A 22,325-nucleotide genomic window follows, 5' to 3' on the forward strand; every position below is an offset into this window, starting at 1 on the left:
AAAAGTTTGTTCTTGAAAATGACGGGATACATATTATCCGAGTTTTCCATTTACCCAACCGTTTCCGAACAAATGATTCGGTCAAAATATTCTGCCAGCTTTGTAGTTCTTACATTACAAAATATATTGTAACTCACGATATTCCACTCGGTGGCACGTATAACTTTGGGATCTATCTAGTTATAATATAGCAAATGAAAACACATTTGTCTCGTTCGGATCTCAGCGGAGCCACTGCGTGACCCTTCCTTGTTAGGAGTCTGGATATGTAAACCCGCTTAACGTAGGGATTTATTTCTGTGAAATTTGGGACATGGCGAATAAATACGAGTGAGCTTGGAAATGTGAAAGTTCATCTGAATTTGTTTTACAATCACTTCAAAATACAACTTTATATATACTTTTAAAAAGCCATCCCTATTTTGAAAAAAAAAATACTGTACTCAGGCTCGAACCGCCGCCCTCCGGTTCTAGAACTTTAACAGCGCTATTAAGCACGCTTGACCACAGAGACAACTCACGAAAATGCGTTGTGATATAGCTAATAGAATCGCTCCAAGCGCAGGTTTACACTTGGAATTTTAAATAGCCAGTTTCTGTCTTTTTCAGTAATTCCAACTGAAGATATTGACTGATTTCCCATATTGGAACTTTGAGTGAAGTGTGAATTGTATGCTCATTTCAAAAATGCACTATTTTCTGTTCTTTCAATTTTACGTATTTGTGAGTGTTCCTAAGACCTGTTGTGTGCAGCGATTTTCACACAGTTAAGCGTTTTACTAACCCCCGGAGGCATAATATGTTAAACGTAGGCAGCATTCTGTTGTTATCATAGTAGTCACTTCTAAAGGCACACCTAGTATTAGGTTTTCATTTTTGTTCTTGTGTTGACCTTGAAGGACCAACAAATGCCTTTCGTGAAGCTACAAGTTTTCTTTAACTTTATACTTTATAGCAAGAATATTAACTGCTATATAAGACACTATTATATACCTGTGGCGTGGGAGACCCTGGTTTGATTCCAACGGGAGCTCATGTGTTTCGGATTACATGTTAATCAGTAGGTCCCGTCTCATATAGCCTCGCTGCTGAAAAGGGCGCTAAACTCAAAATCAACTCAACTCAATAATTATCTATACATTGAATTTAATAATAAGGAGGGAGGCCGAATAAAGAGGGAGACCTTAAAATTTAAAACGTAGGTCCAGTGTGAGTCAGAGAGGTCACGGTGGGTGATGTGTCACAGTGAGTCACGTCCTGTTGACCCACGATCCACTGACCTACTCACAAATCTTGACCCAATTGACTCACTCCATCTCTGGACTGTACACACAGATAAAGCAGACATATATGTAATCTGACCTTACTTGGCCTTCACTAATTTAAGATAATCTACAAAAAATGAAAGAAAGCAATTTCAAACGCAAAAATATAGAAATGTATTTTCAACGGAACAAAAAAAAAGTAACAGCCCAGATTTGAACCCGGATTTCTCCATTCAGCAAGCAGACGTCTTACCAACTTACCCACGGCATATCTTCCGACTTCTGGTTTTGAAACTTTATTTACAGTGCGTGTGTTACGTAACAACGTTACGAGATATCCTTACTGTTGTGTTAACACGCGTTCCGTAAATTTACGAAGTCGCTCTTTTAATCCAAAATCAATTCGACACACACACACACACACACACACACACATATATATATATATATATATATATATATATATATATATATATATATATATATATATATATATATATAGACATATAGATAGATATGTTGGTGCACCAGTAAGCTCCCAAGAGTACAGATTACTTCATTCTTGATTTTAATCTACACAACAAATGTTTTTTATGAAAGCAAGGGGACTGCTACCCATAGATGTCTAAGTGAGGTAAATAAAATTTAAACTTCAAATGGAACTGGGGTGGCTCACCGACAATGGCTGATTTAACACGTTTGATAACAGCGCGGGTAATAGGTGATTTATAGATAGAGCCTGTGTAGGTAAGTGGATACCGCATGAGACTGTCATTCTAAGGGTGTGGGGTTCGAGTCTCGGCCTAGACTGAGTTAAATTTTTTTCAACACTATAAATGATGTTCGCGTTTGATACTGAAAGAGATTTATCCTATGAAGGGAGAAAACCCACGATGGGGTCAGGGGGAAAGACGGACACTGTTTATCCTTAAGTGTTAAAATTTAATTTATTCCCATGTCTTTTGCTCTTTCCTTTCCCTCTTTCCTTCTTTTCTCATTTTGTTTAGCTTTCCATACTTTTTCGGTCTCTGCATGATGCGTATTATTGTTTTCGTTTCCTTTGCATTAATTCCTATCTCTTTGATCTTAAAGTAAATGGAATTTATGTAGATTTATCTCGTGGTTGTTTCTCTAAGTGATGCTCTCAGATAGTAATACTTTTTCCTCCAAATGGAGGAATATCCTGGCATGTTATGTTTTCGGGCATGTATTTGCTGTCATGTTGGCTGTCCAACTATCAGACATACAGTGAAACTATTCTGCTACTGGAAAAAGCTATCATTTCTTATGTATCCAACCTCCACTTTTTACAGTCGCTGACTGTACCAGTCATATTCATTAAGAATATTGCAGATATAGGAAACAAAGAATTGTTCTGATTCTGCAATAAAATATATGAACAGGAGAGTGGCTAAAAGACTTCTTGAAAGCAATTATGATACCTATGGCTAAGAAATCGAACCCATAGAGATGTGAGAATTATAGAACTATTAGTCTCATATTTCATGCAGGAAAGATTTTGCTTCTAATTCTGAACAGAATATTGTATTTATAAACAAATGAAAAAATTAAGGAGGAACAGTTTGGGTTCGGGAGAGGTAAGGTCACGAGAGATGAAGTTGGATTATTGAGGATAATCGCTGAAAAGTTGATAGAAAAGGGAAAGAGGAGTATGTGGTAAATACCGATCTCGAAGTTCCACAACGTGAATTGGGAATTAATGTTGGAAGTTCTGAAGAAGGTTAGACTGTAATGGAAAGATCGAAGATTCATAAGAAACTTATATATGAACCATCAAGTAAGTGTTAGAATAGGGGTGGAAATACACAGGAGAGAGCAATTAAAAGGGGAGCTCAGCAAAGATGTTGTTTCTCTCCAACAACATCTACAATATATGTAGAATAGTTAGTAAATTTCATTCATTGTGGTTTTGGAAAAATTCAAGATTACTAATAACATTCCAACTGACCAAAGCAATATATATATTCAGATTATATATTTATGTTACAGTTTCGACTATTAACATAACCTTCCTCAAACACATTATGAGAGAAATATCCAATTTTGACAGCTTATATACATTCTGGATGCAACACATGCCCAATTTCTCTTTACAAAACGTAAACTTTTAATTGGCTCCAAAAAGTAATTTTTTCTTACTGGAAACGTAAACTTTTAATTGGCTCAAAAAATTTAAATTACTGTAGTCCCTTTCTCTTTTTGCGCACCTCTTGTGAAACTCTCAAGTAGGTGATTGTCACTTACACTTTCTATTCGATATTGTCCATCTGCTGTTCTCCATAGTACACCTACTGCAATAGCTCATGTTGATCCTATTAATTCTTTCTTTTTAACTTGTCTATCAACTTTTCCCGTAATTCACGTATTACAAGTCCACTAGACCAATTCATTAACTTCTCCTTCCAGTATTTCTTAATCCACTGAGTTTCTTTCTACTTTCTTCTCACACTTCTTTTCTCCCTTTCTAATAATTTTATTCCTTCCCAATCTATCCCATGTCCTATTTCTTTAATGTGTTTATATATTGCGTTGTTCTCTTTCTTTTAGTCTAGCATCATCCTTATGTTGCTTTATCCTTCGTTCTAATCCCTTTCCTGTTTCCCCTTTCTTCTTTATTTCCTCTCTCACTAACTCTATTATCCTCTTTCCTCCTTTCCTGTATGTTTAATTCCTTCCTTCCTCAACAGGTTCTTTAGGATATCCGTATTCTCGCCTAAACTGTCAATACCAAACCATCCGTTGCCTTTTTCCCTCTTTATTCCTCTTTTCTTTCTCTCTTTCTTTTTTCTAAATCTTCTCTTCTGTATCCGTTTCCCTTCAATAATTGGCATAGTATGTCTATGTCTCCATTCCTTCTTTCTTCGTTGCTCTCTATCATTTCTATTGTCTTTTTCATGTTGTGTATAAAATTCTTCTTAGTTCCCCTATCTACATCACTCCTCTTGTGTCAGTATATCCCGGCATAACATTCTTTCCTGTACCATCTCGTTTCGAATTTAGCTCCTATCTTCTTTGTAGGCATGTCCATGCAGTTAATTTTTCTCTTCATCTATCTCCATTTCTAGCCTAATCCCCTTTTCTTCGTCCTCAATTATTTTAACAAATTTCTCCAACTGTCTCTTAGTTCCTTTCCATATTCCAATGGAATCATCTACATACCTACAGAACATTACAAGATTTTGTCCTCCTTCTTCTTTTACTTTCTGTTCCCACCTGTTCATTACAATCTCTGCTAGTACCGGACTCAGTCTCGAACCTATGCTCAGCCCCTCTTTTATTCTCACCAATTTTTAACTAATCATGCATACACTATTCTCCCATATCAGTTTTAGGGCTTTCAACACCTTTTCCTTTTTCCATTTTCTTATAATCTTTTTTTCCATATCTTCTTCTATTGTTTTTAACAAGTACATCCTTCTGATGTTGGATAACATTGCCTTTACATCAACACTGAACAATATGGTTGTCTCTCTTCTGTCTTCTACTCGTTCTAGGGCACGTTTTACTTCCTCTGTGTTTTTCCACTCTGCTATTCTTCTGTCCTTCTCTTCTCTCTTCTGCAAGCTGTTTTATTTCTTCTTCCAGTGGTTCGAAAATGTTGTTCCTACTATCATAGGTGGCGGTTAGGGGGCAAGAGGGGGCACATCCTTAAGAACACTATCTACTGTCTCTTTGATACCTCCTTTCTACCTCTGTCCTTTCACTTTCCTATTCTCCTTTTCAGCATCGGAGGTACTTCAACTTGTAAACTATTCATTGAAGCTTTGGAAAATTCAAGGTTACTAATAAAACTCCAATTATGTTACAGTTTCGGCTATGTACGTTTCCAGTAATTAAAAAAATACTTTCTAGAGCCAATTAAATTTTACGTTTTGTAAAGAGAAAGTGGACATGTCTTGCATCCGGATTGTACATAATCTGTCAAAATTAGATATTTCCCTCAATGTGTCTGGGGAAGGCTATGATACATAGTTAAACTTTAACAGAAATAGATCATCTCAAAAAATATATATATACTGCTTTGGTCAGTTGGAGTCCAACTAAAGAAATGGAAAACAGTGAGAAAGGAACTGAAAAAGAGAGAGTTAGAATTGAAGACAAGTTATCGATATTTGTGAGAGAGGAAGTAATGGGAGATCTGAACAAGTGGGAAACGAAATTTGAAGAGAAAGAGATTGAAAGATTGAAAGAAAAAGGAAAGAAGCTTGGCTGTACTGAGCAAGAAAATGTAAGCTCAAATAGGGTAGTAGTAATAGGAAATGTAAAATTAACAGACTAAGAAATGAAATGTTTGGAATTAGGCTACAAGTTTAAAGTGAAGGAAGAGAAGACATAAGTAAAAGAGTTAGTATTCATAGTAGAATGATCAATTATGGAAATGAAAGAGCCAGAGCAGAGGGAAAGAATTAGAAGGAAAGCAGTGACCATATAAAACAAAACATAAAAAGAAAAGCTGGAAACCTTAAGGAAGAAGAGAGAGAAGGATTAAGAAAGTTAAGGAGAAGAAAGGACATCGTGGTGGAACAGGCAGGTAAAAGAGAGGTGACATTGGTAATGGAGAAAGAGTGGTACAAAAAGAAGATGCAAGAACTATGCGATGACATGTATGAACTAGTGGGAGATAAACATGTGAAAGATGATGTAAGAATCAAAATAATTGAGGAGTAAGAAGAACAAGGTTTCAAGAAATTAATCAATAAAACAGGAAGAATTCCGAACATGAAAGGTTTCCCAAAAATAGATAAACAAGAAATTAAATTAAGACCGGTGATGGATTGTAAGCAGTGGCGGCGGTTGGACGTTTAAAGTGGGGATGGCAAGATATGAACTGAACAATTTATATCAATGTTAGATTTCCTGGTAGTTTCTAATACCGTTTGATAAAAGGTTGTATAAGTAATAGGATACTATCTTTTTCACTTAAAATGCCTATATCGTATTTTTATTTTATTTAAACAAATTCATAAGAGCAATACAGGTAGGTACTAGACCTTTATATTCTTAGACAACGAATTCTTTATATTCTTGCTCATAAACACCTTAAAAATCTGTCTGGAAAATTGTGTGATCAGATTATTTTATAAATTTGCAAAACAAATAAATAGAAGGGATAATATTAATCATAGTAATGAATAATGGCGCTTGTTTTGCAGAAGTTATATTGAAACTAGGAATTCATGAACAACTTATACACAATAAGTACTGCAAACAATGCTAACACTTAAAGAAATATGCAATTGCAATATTAACTGCTTTGAATTGCAATTAAAACGCAATTCCAGTAGCTTTCTTAACTCCGCGGGAAGACAAATAACCAATACGTACTCACGCAACGGCAAATGCCATATGGCACCATTTTTTTCTATGAAAAAGTAATACTTATAAAATCTTTACCAAGGGGTCCACATTCTGGAAAATAAGTGAAAGTTAGTGAAAGGTCAGAGAAGTAAAAGAGTATCAGATGAAGTAAGTGAAATGGCAGATTGGTTAGAAAAGTCAGGGAAAAATTGATTTCGGAGCATTGTTCAATTACTGAATTTATGAAATAGGGTTGATTTCTTTACTGCTACTGGATGCAAAATGTGGTGTTCTCAGTGATGATATTGAGGGAGTCAGTGTTCTTTGATATAGTTGTTGAAACTAATTTTCTGTAAGAAACACATCTAACTGCATCCTGGCATATTTTCTCAAAACGGTAGACGCTGCTCTAGAAAAATTGCATGGTACCAAGAGAATATCTGGACAAGTGGCAGAGAACGCGAAAAAATACCTAGGTAGTATCTCCAGCTCACAGTGAAAGCTCAGACTGAAGAATTTAAGGAACACTCGAATGAATTCTTAATCAATATCAGAGATGGTATTGGACTTGATGAGTTTTTTTGCTTAGTCTTAGGAAATGGGAAGAACTTCGTTGACTTATGGTCAGTTATGAAATTGTGTTTTATCTTCTTTCAGTTTTTGAAAGTGGTTTCACAATAAAGAAAGTTCTCATAGTTGAGAACTTACAAGAAGAATCTTTGGTGGCTCAACGGATCATATATGATTCTGTGATGAGAATAGGTGGATCAGCGGGATCAATAATTGCAAGAGGTATGATAAATTCAGTGAGAAGTTCAATGAGACAATATCAGGTGTATTTGGAAAAGGAAAGAGATATAAATCCTGGAGACGAGAAGAGGAGAGAGAAACGGAAGATTGAGCAAGAAATAAAGGAGCTGGAGGAAGAAGAGAAGAAAATTCAACTGCGGAGTCAACAAGAAGGATATTCAGATCAATTAGAAGAAAACTATGTGAGAAAGGATGGAAACAAATTAACAAACAAACATTTAACAACTGAAGCAGCAAAAGTGTGTGTCACATAATGTGCATGTATTATTTATTTAATCAGTAATATCATGAATGAACTGTTTATTACAATAGGCAATATTATAATGCTGTGTAATTGGTATTATAATGTGTAAGCATATAATGTGTATTTTTTCATATTTTAAGTACTCTGTATACTGCACACTTTCGTTTGTAATTTTAAATTCTGTGTAATATGTAGGCCTAATCAGTATCGGCCTGATGCATATGTTTATAAATTTACATTTCTTTGGAAAGAAACTTGAAAGCAGTAAAAATAGAAGCGGAAGAGAACAAGGCCAACTATGGGGAGTGTGGAGGCTGGAATTTCTTTCTTTTTTATATATTTTTAAGTTACTCAGGGGTCAGAGAAATCTGGAACTTTCGTCATGGAAAGTCACGGAAAAGTCAGAGATTTTTCTCCAAATTTAATCGTATGGACACTCTGTTTACATTTCCAAATACAAATATATAAGTTAGGGCGTCACTTCAAAAAAGTTGGGGGACAACTGTCCACTCTTTGCCCCCTAATCGCCACCCATGATTGTAGGAACAACATTTTCGAACCACTGGAAGAAGAAATAAAACAGCTTGCAGAAGAGAGAAGAGAAGGACAGAAGAGTAGCAGAGTGAAAAAACACAGAGGAAGTAAAACGTGCCCTAGAACGAGTGGGAAACAGAGGAGAGACAACCATATTGTTCAGTGTTGAAGTAAAGGCAATGTTCCCGAGCATCAGGAGGAAGTACTTGTTAAAAACAATAGAAGAAGATATGGAAAATAAGATTATAAGAAAATGGAAAAAGGAAAAGGTGTTGAAAGCCCTAAAACTGATATGGGAGAATAGTGTATGCATGATTAGTTAAAAATTGGTGAGAATAAAAGAGGGGCTGAGCATAGGTTCGAGACTGAGTCCGGTACTAGCAGAGATTGTAATGAACAGGTGGGAACAGAAAGTAAAAGAAGAAGGAGTACAAAATCTTGTAATGTTCTGTAGGTATGTAGATGATTCCATTGGAATATGGAAAGGAACTAAGAGACAGTTGGAGAAATTTGTTAAAATAATTGAGGACGAAGAAAAGGGGATTAGGCTAGAAATGGAGATAGATGAAGACAAAAATTAACTGCATGGACATGCCTATAGAGAAGATAGGAGGAAAATTCGAAACGAGATGGTACAGGAAAGAATGTTATGCCGGGATATACTGACACAAGAGGAGTGACGTAGATAGGGGAACTAAGAAGATTTTTATACACAACATGAAAAAGACAATAGAAATGATAGAGAGCAACGAAGAAAGAAGGAATGGAGACATAGACATACTATGCCAATTATTGAAGGGAAACGGATACAGAAGAGAAGATTTAGAAAAAAGAAAGAGAGAAAGAAAAGAGGAATAAAGAGGGAAAAAGGCAACGGATGGTTTGGTATTGACAGTTTAGGCGAAAATACGGATATCCTAAAGAACCTGTTGAGGAAGGAAGGAATTAAACATACAGGAAAGGAGGAAAGAGGATAATAGAGTTAGTGAGAGAGGAAATAAAGAAGAAAGGGGAAACAGGAAAGGGATTAGAACGAAGGATAAAGCAACATAAGGATGATGCTAGACTAAAAGAAAGAGAACAACGCAATATATAAACACATTAAAGAAATAGGACATGGGATAGATTGGGAAGGAATAAAATTATTAGAAAGGGAGAAAACTAGTGTGAGAAGAAAGTTGAAAGAAACTCAGTGGATTAAGAAATACTGGAAGGAGAAGTTAATGAATTGGTCTAGTGGACTTGTAATACGTGAATTATGGGAAAAGTTGATAGGCAAATTAAAAAGGAAGAATTAATAAGATCAACATGAGCTATTGGAGCAGGTGTACTATGGAGAACAGCAGATGGACAATATCGAATAGAAAGTGTAAGTGACAATCACCTACTTGAGAGTTTCACAAGAGATGCGCAAAAAGAGAAAGTGACTACAGTAATTTAAATTTTTTGAGCTAATTAATATGAATGTTTACAAAAATTACCCTGTAGGTTTTGATGAAGAAGTTAGTCAATTAACCAAAATTTGAGACTTTCAGGATCCTCTGATTCGTAAGTCTTTAGATATTAAATTTCCAAATGTTATTTAGATATGACCTGGTATAGATTCGTAACTCACCGATATTTATTGCGCTAACTTCTTGGGTAGGAAAATTATTGATGTTTGAATTATGCCGTTGAGTTACCTGAGATAAATAAACGTATGGCATACATTATCTCTTAGGAAGAGTGAGCTTTTCTTTGCTCAATACAGTGCGCCTTCGTAATCAAGGTATTAGGCAAAACCGAGTAATGTTAATAGAAGTTATCGAGAATAATTATCTTTTCACAATATAATTAAGATAAGGATAATTGAAGTTTAAGTAAGTTACCACCTTTAGCTATACGTACATTCTGTACATTTTTTTAACCACAGGCAATTTGGATGATAGGAGAAAAATGTACACTTTTTGTTTCATCAGAATTGAATTAACTGCATAATGATAAAAATGTTTGTTATCATCTTATGTATATTGATAAACCTCCAATATGAGATAAATTTTACCCTTTATTCTTCATTGATTAAAATCCCAAATATCATTACCTGCATTTCCTAAAATTGATGAGAAATTTCAATTAATATGCTTTTTCTCTTGTAAGAAGTATCGTGGAATGATAGATAATTGCATGGATCGACATATAAATGCCGATTCAGTAAAATGGTAAATCATCCCTACATTTGCTTCAGTTAGTTCTACATTACTTATATCAGTAATAGGTTATATGCTTAGTTCCTTTCCATGTCATGTATATACGTAAAAGTCACTTTCTGTCAATAAGTTTTATATTATGTAGTTTCTGTATGAATGTTGGATTGACAAATTGGGTTATCTCTATCCCTCCCTTAACTGTTCATGATGGTCAATGTCGTGTCTGTGGGTTTTCCCGAGGTTTCTCTAAAATCCTCACTTTAATACTTTTTGATAATCATATATTTCCCTTAATCAAACGTCGACTTCAGCCTGTAAGACAATATCGTGGAATGTAAAAGTTTGAAATTCAATTTAATTTGTTTCAACAACAGTCAGACACATTTAAAATACTCGTAACTCAAACCTGTGTTTTTTCTAGCATATAAAGAAGAGAATAAAACGATTTTCATATACTAATAACTAGGACGTAATCATCTAAAAGTGAAGTACGTAAATTTAGAAGTCGAGAAGAGAAAGGATGATTCAAGAACCAAGACGAGACGAGGCTTTTAGAAAACGTACAAAACGAGAAAGAAATCTTATTTCTCGTCTTGAGAGAAACATCAGTAGTTTCATGTAAATGTATGTTCTCAATGGTACTTTTTAAATGTTCAGAAGAGATATAGGGAATTTGAAGATCGAATCTTGATTGCATCAGAAAATATCTACTATATTCTTATTAACAATACTTTAAATTATTACGTATTACGTATTAATGTTTACGTATTCGCTCAGAAGGTGAACTCAAGGATATTTAAAAATACATTGAACAACTAACGTATATTTAAATTAAAGAACGCTTAAGGTGTTTCTCCAAATTTGACAATTAACAAAAGATACAATTTGATTCTTATTAAATTTGCTTCTGGTTTGCATGATACAGTGTATTGTTAAAAGTACTCATTATTAGAAAAATAGGTCAGACACATGAATGTAAATGGTAATGAAAAACATATTGTCTGTTGTTCAACGTTGCGTGTTCTTATTACATATAACCTAATACTATTTCGAAACCCTAATAATGATAACGAGCGTGTGTTGTTTACAAAGGTACATACGAGTAATAAGGTAATATTTTATAGTAAGAAGTATCACGCAAGTAATCTTATCTATTAAACATATTACGTGTGTATCATACAATTGTAGAATTGACTTTTTCATAACACAGTATGTGTATATTGCAGAAGATGAAGTAAAATAGGAGTCAATAGTACAGATAATGTGCACAGTTTTGAGCATATAAAGAGGGTTTGCTACTCAGAACTTCATGTGAGAAACAGAATTGTATTTATGGTTAAGCCCAACTATATGCGTAACAGAAATTATACTTCAGGGTGAAGTACTATATTAGATTAGTATTTCATTGATGCAAGGACTACAGGATATCTTGAAGTGAATTATAGAGATGATAAAGATACTTTGTGGTCAGAGCTAGTACTTGGACCCTTTTTCGTTTGCATATGGGTATGACAGGGAAATAGTTCTGTTATTTTTCGTATAATTTAGCAGCTAAACAGATTTTGTTTTAAGTATTTTTCTGTTAAATTCCGAGACTACACAAACACTTTCTAAACTGCGATCCGTTTAGCCTCGAACTCATCTCGAATTAGAAGCTTCTATCTCGGTCTCGTATCGAGCATACAAACCGTTCTTGAATCCCATTCTTGACACATTTTATATTGAAATTTCGAGATGAGATGTAGATCAAAACAGCTGTTTAGAAATCGAGACGAGGCAATACTTGCTGAAAACAGATCAAGACAATCACTTGCAATTTTTATGTGAACGAAATGGCAGCAATCCCAGAATCCAAAGTTTCGGTTTCATTTAAAATATTAAAAGTGTAGTAAGATTACGTTTTACTCCTCTTCAATTTCATTGCTAATTTATCTATAAGATAATCAAACTCTTGTGTTAGATGTATGCACACGTGAAAGGGTTTCAAATATCACCGCTGAACCCTTGGTATACGGAATGCTTTAAATACAAAGGGTTTGTTAAAATAATTTTTTCTGTATTTCTAGTTACTAACAGAGTTGAAAATAAAACGAAATGAGGTTATTTAATAGATATATCATATTTTGAAATTAAACTCAATTGTTGTTCGTATGCTTCATCTTCTATGGCATGATAATCATAGTTTCAATTCTAAGGTGGAAGTTCACGTGGTTTAAAGTTTATATCAAAGAGTTAATCTAATGAAAACCTTAATTACTGAATGCCTAATGCGTAATCTTACTATGAATGTTAAACCATGTCTAGAAGAAACCCGAGTAACAATTTGAGTTTCGCATTAAACATTGATCATGAAATATTTAAAATATTATTTGCTTCATCACAAGTTGTGATTGGTGTTTGGTCAGTAGCTCTCATTTCATACTGCATCAGCGCTGAGATGAGAAATTCAGCTTCAGTCCGATCAATCAATAGATTCACATCTGATGCAGTTTCGATGATGATTATTTTAAATTATAAACATATAAAACCTTATCACCGTAATATGAGAACAGTTTTCTGTAAGAAAGCGAGACAATGTTTAAATATTTATCACTTCATCACATTGGAAAAATCGCAATCTGCACCAAGATCAAAGTTTTGTGAGATTAATCTACAATAATGCGCTCAATATTCTTCCACAGGGAATCAAAGCCCGGATCCTGCGAGTCAAACTCGTGCGCATTAATGAGTAGAACAACGAAAATAGTTGGAGAAGACTGTAAATATAATTGCTTGGTGAGCAACATTAGTTTCCAGCATCCAGGCTATAGGAAACACGGGCCAATACCGTTGTCTCTGAACCACGAGCTGCCTTTGGAAATCGAACCCGGGTCTAATGCGCAGATGCTACACAATATTTACAATCAAGATAGAGCTCTAACAAGAACGAAATTGTTAGGCCTTTGTCTGCAAATTCGGTTTATACTGAAAAAGTCATAGATGACTAGGTGAAGGTATATACGTAAGTATTGAGAAGCTATCTTCATAACATTATTTACAAGCATTATTGTTACGTTAAGACGCAGAGTTAGATGACAAGTTTGTTGAATAGAAGCTTATCATTTTACATCAAGTAAGATGCAAAACAAAGTAAAATATCCAAGGCGATTATGTAAGCGAAAATAACAAATTCGCATCCGATCATTCCTTAAAAATGGTTTGTATGAACCTGTTGGAGTATTAGAATCAGTGACGGGAAAAAATAGATTTTTAATTAATTTTCTAGATTTTTCGTAATCGACATAAAACAGTTCATCCTTATACGTTAAACAGGTCCAATTAATGCTGCACTTCATAAATCAATACCAGCGTCTTGACTGGGGTATAATGTACAGTAAAAAGTATAAAGTATGAAGTATTCATACTACCTTTCAAACTCGTGATTTCACTGGTCAACTTGATAGAAAGTCCGAATATATATTTACCCTACATACAGATCCACATTTCTAGATCTAAACACCTGAAGGTAGTGTGTATTATCAGCTTAATATAAATCTAGGCTATGGATAACAGTTTTGGAGGCTGTGTACTGCATTTCACCTTCAGAATAACTCTGGTGTGACATAGAATGGAGTTACAGACCAGGAGGTATGGAAGCCGATACCACCTTGGATATTGTACTTTGCGATACACCCAAAACACTTGTTATTTCGTCCCGTTTGCCAACACATAACAGAGCACCAACAGTTTTATCTTAAAAAGGACGCTCATTTTCCAGTATCGAAGTGTGCTCAGTTCCCTGAAAACTGCACTTCTACTGTTCGTTTCGTACGTAGGTAGTAAGAAATTTTCCCTAGTGCACCCCCATCAAGAGGCCGACCATGCGATTGCCGTTTCTAACCAGACAATTGGAGTGTTGCCAATTACTGCGGCGGAATATAGTTGTCAGAATAGGCTAAAGGAGATGGTGGTTCAATTATGCCGTCACTTACTCCGCTATCCCTGTATTGTTCTGAGTGACAAACCACTTTAATGTTCAGTGGTACTTGTCGTTATTGGCTTTCTTCCGATCATCCTTCTGATTTGCTTTTCTTTTCCCTGTGTTTTTGCCGTGATCTTTGTTGGCCATTATCATTTTGGAAATGGTGGAATGAAAAAAGTGGGGGAAACGGAAGAACCCCAAGAAAACCCACGCACACGGGTGTTTGTGCATGACAAATTTCTCTTAGTGGGTGCTGAGATAATACCAAGGAGCCCAGGCACTAGAGGTGAACGCTCTACTACTGAACCAAGTGGTGTGAAGAATTGGAACATCAGTACCATACGGTATGAGCAGTGAGGCAACTTATTGAAAAAAAAGTTAATTAGTAACTTGTATCGTCATGCACTAATATTTATGAGCATGTAAAGGAGAGTGAATTATATTAATGGAATTGTTTCTGTTTTGTATTTTCAATAGTGATTGCCTACAGGAGGCCAATCAGCCTTCAGATTTATCTTAGCGTTTTTGTATATACGTATTTATATGAAACTATCTCTTGTATTATACTGTGCCTGTTGGCAAAGTGTTGCATATGAATATTTTAATTTAAAACATATAGTATTTAACTGTTAGATTGAATTTTTATATGTCGAAGTTCTTTATTTCAATCATATGAAATGAGAATATTTTACCCTGATAACTTGGTCATAAAATGATCGGATTCCACGTGCTATGCATTTTCTTTAAAGGTTCATACTCACCATAGTGCATAGAGTTTGGCAACAATGTAATGGTTTATCCTCTTACTTTTTACTCATGTCTGAAGAATATTTTACACCATTAAACAAGTACATTTAATTTTGAAGAAGTATTAAGATATTCCATTTGAGGTTTTTTAATACTCTTCCCTCCATGTAGTTAAAATTAGAAAAGAAAGCGAACGGTTGATTTTTACAACCGTTAAAATAATACTACTAACATCAGTAAGACTTTGGTATAATCAAGAAATATGTTTATGAGCCTCTAATTATCTAATCATCTAATCATCCTCATCATCTTGAATTCTATGATTTAGAAATCAGTCGCGAATTTAAACCTGTGCTGCCATATGCCATATATATAACAGCAAATTGAATTTTTGTCTCATTGCATCGCTCAATAACTTCTGCACTAACTACAGTGATGGCTGACATGATTCCCAACCTTAGTTTTCCCAAGGAAAACATGCTATTAGGTTCATTAAAATAAATTACGTATGGTGAAAATTATTGCCAAAGTCTTATGAATCAATTCAAATTGTGCTTAGCACACTTACAAATCTTACATGTCGCAAGGATATTATGATAAAAATGATTAAAAAGCAAATTTCAGTCGGTATAAAGGGCCTCATAATTTATGGAAACAAAATTAGTGATGGCATGTAAAAATTATCTGAGAGTATCAAAATTAGGGCCCAATCAACAGTTTTGGGGGTCACTGAGGTGACATGTGACACTCGGATGTCATTTACATCCAAATTCATCCCCATGATATGGCGACTGGGCTGATATGTTAAAACAATCAAAAAGTACAGATATGCTAATAGGAGTAATACATATTCGTCTGTGTCACTGAGATGAATAGTGACGCTTTCTTTGCCATTTGATTTTAATTACATTTTTCACTAGCAGCGTTCACCCCGCTTCGCTGCGGTCACCCCGGAACGCAATAAACATTGTTACTTAGATAATTTTTACTTTTTCGCTTTCAAGTGATATATGATAAAAACCATAGAAGATTGCAGTAAATCTTAACATTATATCGCCTGTCATTTATGTTAACCCGCCCCGCTTCGCTGCGGTCATCCCGGTGCTGGCATATTGTAAAAGTGTCTGTAAAAATAAGCAAATCAATTAAAAAATTTTAAACAGAAGATTCAAGCTATTTTCCGCTGTATATCGCCTGTCATTTATGTTAACCCGCCGAGTGACACGGTCATGCGGGTTGCATATAAATACGTTTATTTTTACCTATGATGAACTAATAACAAAGGATTTGTGGACACCTGAATGGTCAATTATCTCAAGACACTGGTAATTAAAAATTAAAGTGATATGATAAAAAACATCTAGGGTCCAAATCCTAACAACCCCCCAAAAATGAAAGAAATTGGTTCAGCCGTATTAGCGTGATGAGCGGACAAAAAATTGTACGTTCTCTTTTATATATATAGATTAGCACTGGAATAAGGGAAATATATGGAAAGAGGACAGCATATAATACTAATCGAAAACAGCTAGCATGAATGTCTACTTCATGGTTTTTGGGGTTGATGAGATTAATAGTGTATACTCTCAAGTTCAGTTTTTGTCCAAATTCATTCCTTATGGTCATGGTAGGCGAAGGGTTTGAAGCAGAAAGAGGACAATGTTACTATTTTCATAATTACATTTTCATTGAAATGGAAATTTCTAAGGTGGAAGATGTTCAAGTGTTTGAAAATATATATATGTGCGTATATACGTCGTATGAAGGAATTTGTAAAAAAAATGTTGAATGAGGGAGTACATTCACATGCACCACACGGTTTAAAGAAAATGCATTCCTTGAAAAAAATCTCAAAGAGTCTAGTCTGTTACTTCTATAAAATATAGAAACGCATTCTTTTTAATATTTGCGAATGAAAATCTAAAATTGAAAAGAAAATAGCAAATACTCGTTTTTCCAATCGAGAGATACAAACACGTTACAAGGGTTTCTTAATACAAAACTCCATATTAATGTTAATACCCAATTCTTTCTTCTGTCTCCATGTAACTACACCGTGCAATACGAGTATATAGTAATAGGTATTATGTTGAGATGTAATTTTGCATTTTCTCAGTATTTAGTAGTGTATTTGTGCACTGTTTTCAAACATGGAATCTTCATCTTATTTGATATACATGACCTATAGAATTCTTCCTCAACTAGCACAGTTTCATATTATCTACTCTTGATTCAAGATATATTCTTCAAATGTCTGGGTTAGATTAAACAAAATGTTCCGGGTTGGAAATGTAATTTTTATACATTTAATTTAGATGTGAAAATAATAATTGATTATTGAATAGTTAATTGATAACGAATATTAATTAATAATGACCTTTAATTAGTCCTTGAAATCTCATATTACTCATCTCCAACTTCTTTTTAATTTCTAAATTAAGTTTTTCTCCAATACTTTTAGTTAATGGATTAATAAAATATCAATCTAACATTTAAAGAAAATTAACCATGTGGGATTGCCTTAAGCGTAAGTTGGAAGTATGGTTTCCTATGTAAGACTCTTTTTTCAAGAAACAACACTTCATGGACTTCCAGAAATTGTGAGAAAGGGTCGTAGTGTTTGTGAAAGGTGAGTTATAATAATTAATATCTTAAAATTTGAATCGAAATCTATTTCCTATATCTTAATTTTAATATAGCATCTTTTTAAAGCATCGTATGATTTTTAATACAATTATTCCGTAAAATTCATATTCTCTCAAATATTAATGGAAAATCCAAAAAAGCTTGACATGTTATTATTATTATTATTATTATTAATAATAATATCAATAATAATAATAATAATAATAATAATAATAATAATAATAATAATAATAATAATAATAATAATAATACAAAGTGAGGAAGCTTTTCCGATGTCACAGTGGATAATATTTAATTTACTGAATTAAATTTCATATAAACAATCAGATACTGAATGCAACCCTCAAAAAGATCAACTTATCAGACTAACATGACATTAGAGCACTTTTTATCCTTAACCCTACAATCACACCGTGGGGTCACCGGCGACCCCAGTGCATATAAAATCCGTTCTGCGCCAGCGCCGTTGAGAGACGGAAACACAACACTTTGTCTAGCTTCAGTTCGGAGCATGCTGTTGACACTGCAAGTTGCATTGTTGTGTTGGTGCGGAAAGTTCTGTGTTATTTTGAGTGCTCGGGTCATATATGACCCCACGGTGTGATTAATGAAACATAGTTTGTTTTGAATAGACATATAACAAATCATTTTCTAGTGGGCGATTTTTTTTACGAATGGCGGTATCAAGGAAGTTTTCTAACCAGGAAGATATTGTACGCATTTTAGAAGAATCAGATGATGATCTGTCCGATGCTGATGAACTGTTACGTAAAAATGAGGATAATGAGGAGCAGGATGATCAATCGGAGGATGAATTTGAAGCTGATGTTGATAACGATGATGTTGCCGACTTGTTACAACGTCATTTATGGGAAGAATGGCAGTAAGTGGTACACTAAACCCTTCAAAAAATCCACTAGAACGTTGAAAAAAGCATTGTTATTCATTTCCCAGGGCCCAAGAAGGAAGCGAAACAAAGAACCAATGCACAGGACATTTGGCTATTGTTATTTTCAGATGACATTTTGAACACAATTGTGATTTTTACTAATGAAGAAATAGAAAGACAAAAGTGTGTCTTCAAATCAGATCAGAGTTATCTATCCCCCACTGACAAAATTGAATTTTGCCTTATTTGGTTTGCTTTATCTAGCCGGTGTTCTAAAAAATTCTCACCTGACAGTAAGTGATATGTGGTCTGAAGCGTTTGGTCCACCTGCATTTAGGAGCACTATGTCAAGAAATAGATTTGAATTTCTCATAAACTGCTTGCGCTTTGACGATAAAGCTACAAGGGACCAAAGGAAATCTATCTAGTCTAATAAAACGACTCTCCAGACTGGGGTCGTATATGACCCCACGGTGTGATACATGTTCTAATAAAAGCACGGTGTGGTTGTAGGGTTAAAGCAGCTGTGACGTGATACGGAATAGGAATGTGGAGGTGGTGAGTAACAACAAATAGAATATTATACAATTCCGCGTACAGTGCAACATTCAGCTCTGTGAGAGAAAGTAGAGCTAAAGTCTGCGCCGTATTTATGTCTCCAAAACAGACTATAGATGATTACTTATGTTCATGGGGACATTGCCAATGGAAATACAATGATGAAAGTATTGTCAGATCACCGGAGTTCCGATATGCAAGTTTCAAACCCAAATATTCCTATTCTTTGGTTCCAATCTGTGTACAGTTTTACAGTAATACTGTAAAGTACTAGATCAAGTTTATAATATCTAAAAAAAAAACAGCTGTATTCATTTGGTTTATTACGGAATATTGATTTATAGATTGGAAAATTTAACTGAATCCAGTTGCTAGCCTATTAACCGCTTAACGGTTTTACCCGAATTATTACGTTCAAGGGTAATATGTGAATCTTGATTAGCCCGAGTTATTACGTTGAAACTATATTTTTCCGTTCGAATCTGTATTTAAGCGAAATGTTTCATTGTGAGAAGAAATGTGCAGGCAGCGAATCTTAACAAGCAAATTAACCGTCTTTTGTTTTGGTTTATTGACTTTTACACCAGGCGGCAGTGTATTACTCCTGCAGTGCCCGAAATATTTCGGGATAATCCCATTGAATGTTTTCACGTTTTAAATAGCCTCAACTTATAAGACTATAGGAATTTTGCCATGATTCTGTTCAGGACTTAGCAGATAAAGCTTTTGTTTAAATAAAACATATTTTTTCAGCACGCAAATTAACTTAATCTTACAATTATTTTATTTTGAATTGTGCCCGAAAAGACTCTGGATAATCCAGAAGTAGTATTTTGAGGGGTTATAACTTTCGAAATTTGGTTCTGAATGACAATTAAAATAGATCGTGTTAGCACGCATTTATGATAGATTTAAAATATGAAATAAAATAATATGACCTTTTTGGGACGCTTCTCTAAAATAAATTCGACCGTTAAGCGGTTAATTTTCGCCACAAAATTTCCAATGGTTAATATGATCTTGCTAATAAGGTATTTTAAGATCCTAAAAGCAAACACTCAATTGACTTCCACAATATAGGAAAACGAAATATTGACTACATCAAACATAGAATAAGAAAATATAAATGATTTTCAAACATGAATAAAATTAAAACAGGGACAAATAATAATAATAATAATAATAATAATAATAATAATAATAATAATAATAATAATAATAATAATAATCAAAATATATGAATTAAAATATAAAGGCGCAGAGAAAGTTTATTATTTGAATTTATTTGTTACATTTATTAACTGTTACATACTATTTGACTTTAGCATAGTCTATGGCCTCAATCTGTCTACGTATGAGGGATGACGTTCTTCGGAGAGCGCTCTATTTGAGTAAGGGAAAAGACGAAAGGAAACAGGAAGGAAGAAAGTGTCCTGGGGTCTGTATGCTAGAGACGTACTATCCCGGTATTTATTTGCTATGAAGGAAGTAAACCCAGGAAAAATCTTCACTCAAGATGACTGGCCAGTAAATGTTGTTACACCTTTTCGACCGAGTACCTTCACAGGCAATAGAACCCAGATCACTCGTACCAAGCAAAGTCGAGAGTGTTAGCACTACTTTACGAGGGTTCACAACAATTTCAATTGAATGTAAAAGTGAAAATACTTTGCAAAAATAATTTACTCGAAAAATAAACTCCACTAACAGTTAGCCTTTTGTGCACTGGACATCGGGTTTCATTTCTGATGGGATAACCTTAACTTTTGAAGGAATAATAGCGGTTTGGACTCCACCTCTGAATATAAAGTCTATGTCTCACATAGCCTTAGTAGTAAAGATGAATGTTAAAATCTTCAGTGGAAGGACTACATTAGATCCCACCAAGAATCAGACACGGGGCGGATCCAGGACCGACTTCTGGGGGGGGGCGGGGGCGGTGAGTTTTCATATTGCTACTTTTAAGGGCTCCAAACTTTGGGATGGGTTTTATTTATATATATAAAATAAGAAATTTTCGTCGTCCCGATCGCTCCCCCCTGAATCAGACTAGGGTCTCCCGCTTCAGAAATTCATGAAGATGCGTCTATTAAACTTATGACTTTTCAGTTTTTCCTAAACTAACCCACATAAAGTATTTCATGTAGAAAATCCTGCCTCGGATCCTAGACTACATTACTTCTAAATACAGGTATATATTTCTTGTAGATTCCCTACCTAACAAAGATTTAATCAGATGGCCTTGTGAATGTGAGTTTTATTATTATTTTCTTTAATAGGAGTGAAATACTTTTACTTTATTGATTTTGGTAAAAATATACTTATTATAAATTATAATAAATACTATTGATGGATGCCGATATAATAATAAGTCATAGTGTTTGAAGTAGTAACATGTTTGGACAACAAACTCAGCTTTTTTTCATTGAAATTAGTTTTTAAAATCTAACTTATTATTAAAATTTGTATACTTTTTCTTATGGCTATTTCAAGGATCCTTTGGTTCATTCTGTTCAGTCTCTGTGTTACTGCGACAGTTTTAGTTATATTAAAGTCTTGGAGAAAATATCAGGATAACCCCACTGTACTAACAATTAATCGGAAACGAGATGAATGGGAGTTCAGGGTACCATCCGTAATTGTATGTAGTGATCCCATATCAAAAAGTCGGCTAGTCAAGAAATTTGTCAAGAAGTAAGTATTCAAATATTGTTATATATAATATTAATATTATATTTTACAAAATGACAATAGCATGTTAATCATATTTCAATTTCATTTATGAAGTAAAATATTTAATGTTTCTAATGATGTTTCTTATGTTTTTAATGTTTCTAAAGGAATAATGATTGATGAGGCATTTAAAATCATATAGATATTAAAGTCCTTATTCTTGGTATTTCGTCATTGAAGCTGTTTTATATACTGTCCATTAGTACTTCCAAAGTACATATAATTGCCTAATCTCAAACAATGAATACCCACATGTAATAACAGCAATAATAATGAAATTTTCTTAATTTTGTATCATAAAATCACAATAGAAAAAGCTAATTACAAATGCAATACATAATTAAGGTTGTTAATGTTACCGATAGTTACTACTTCAAGTTACATTATGCATGCTGGTAAAATTATGCACTATAAAACTGTACATTGTTGCGCT

The 22,325-nt window shown here is 34.2% G+C and overlaps 1 long non-coding RNA gene across 1 annotated transcript in view; it reads left to right on the top strand.

The window, feature by feature from the left end:
* LOC145685970 (uncharacterized) overlaps positions 1-21,785 on the top strand; it is a 76,619-nt gene extending 54,834 nt beyond the window's left edge. Inside the window, exon 3 of the long non-coding RNA XR_014131503.1 lies at positions 21,653-21,785. This is a non-coding gene — a long non-coding RNA (uncharacterized LOC145685970). The remainder of the gene's footprint in view (positions 1-21,652) is intronic.
* The last annotated feature ends 540 nt before the right edge of the window (positions 21,786-22,325 follow it).

This window comes from Thermobia domestica, chromosome 5 (genome assembly GCF_964235325.1).
Source record: "Thermobia domestica chromosome 5, izTheDome1.hap1.1, whole genome shotgun sequence".
NCBI classification, from domain to species: Eukaryota; Metazoa; Arthropoda; class Insecta; order Zygentoma; family Lepismatidae; genus Thermobia; species Thermobia domestica.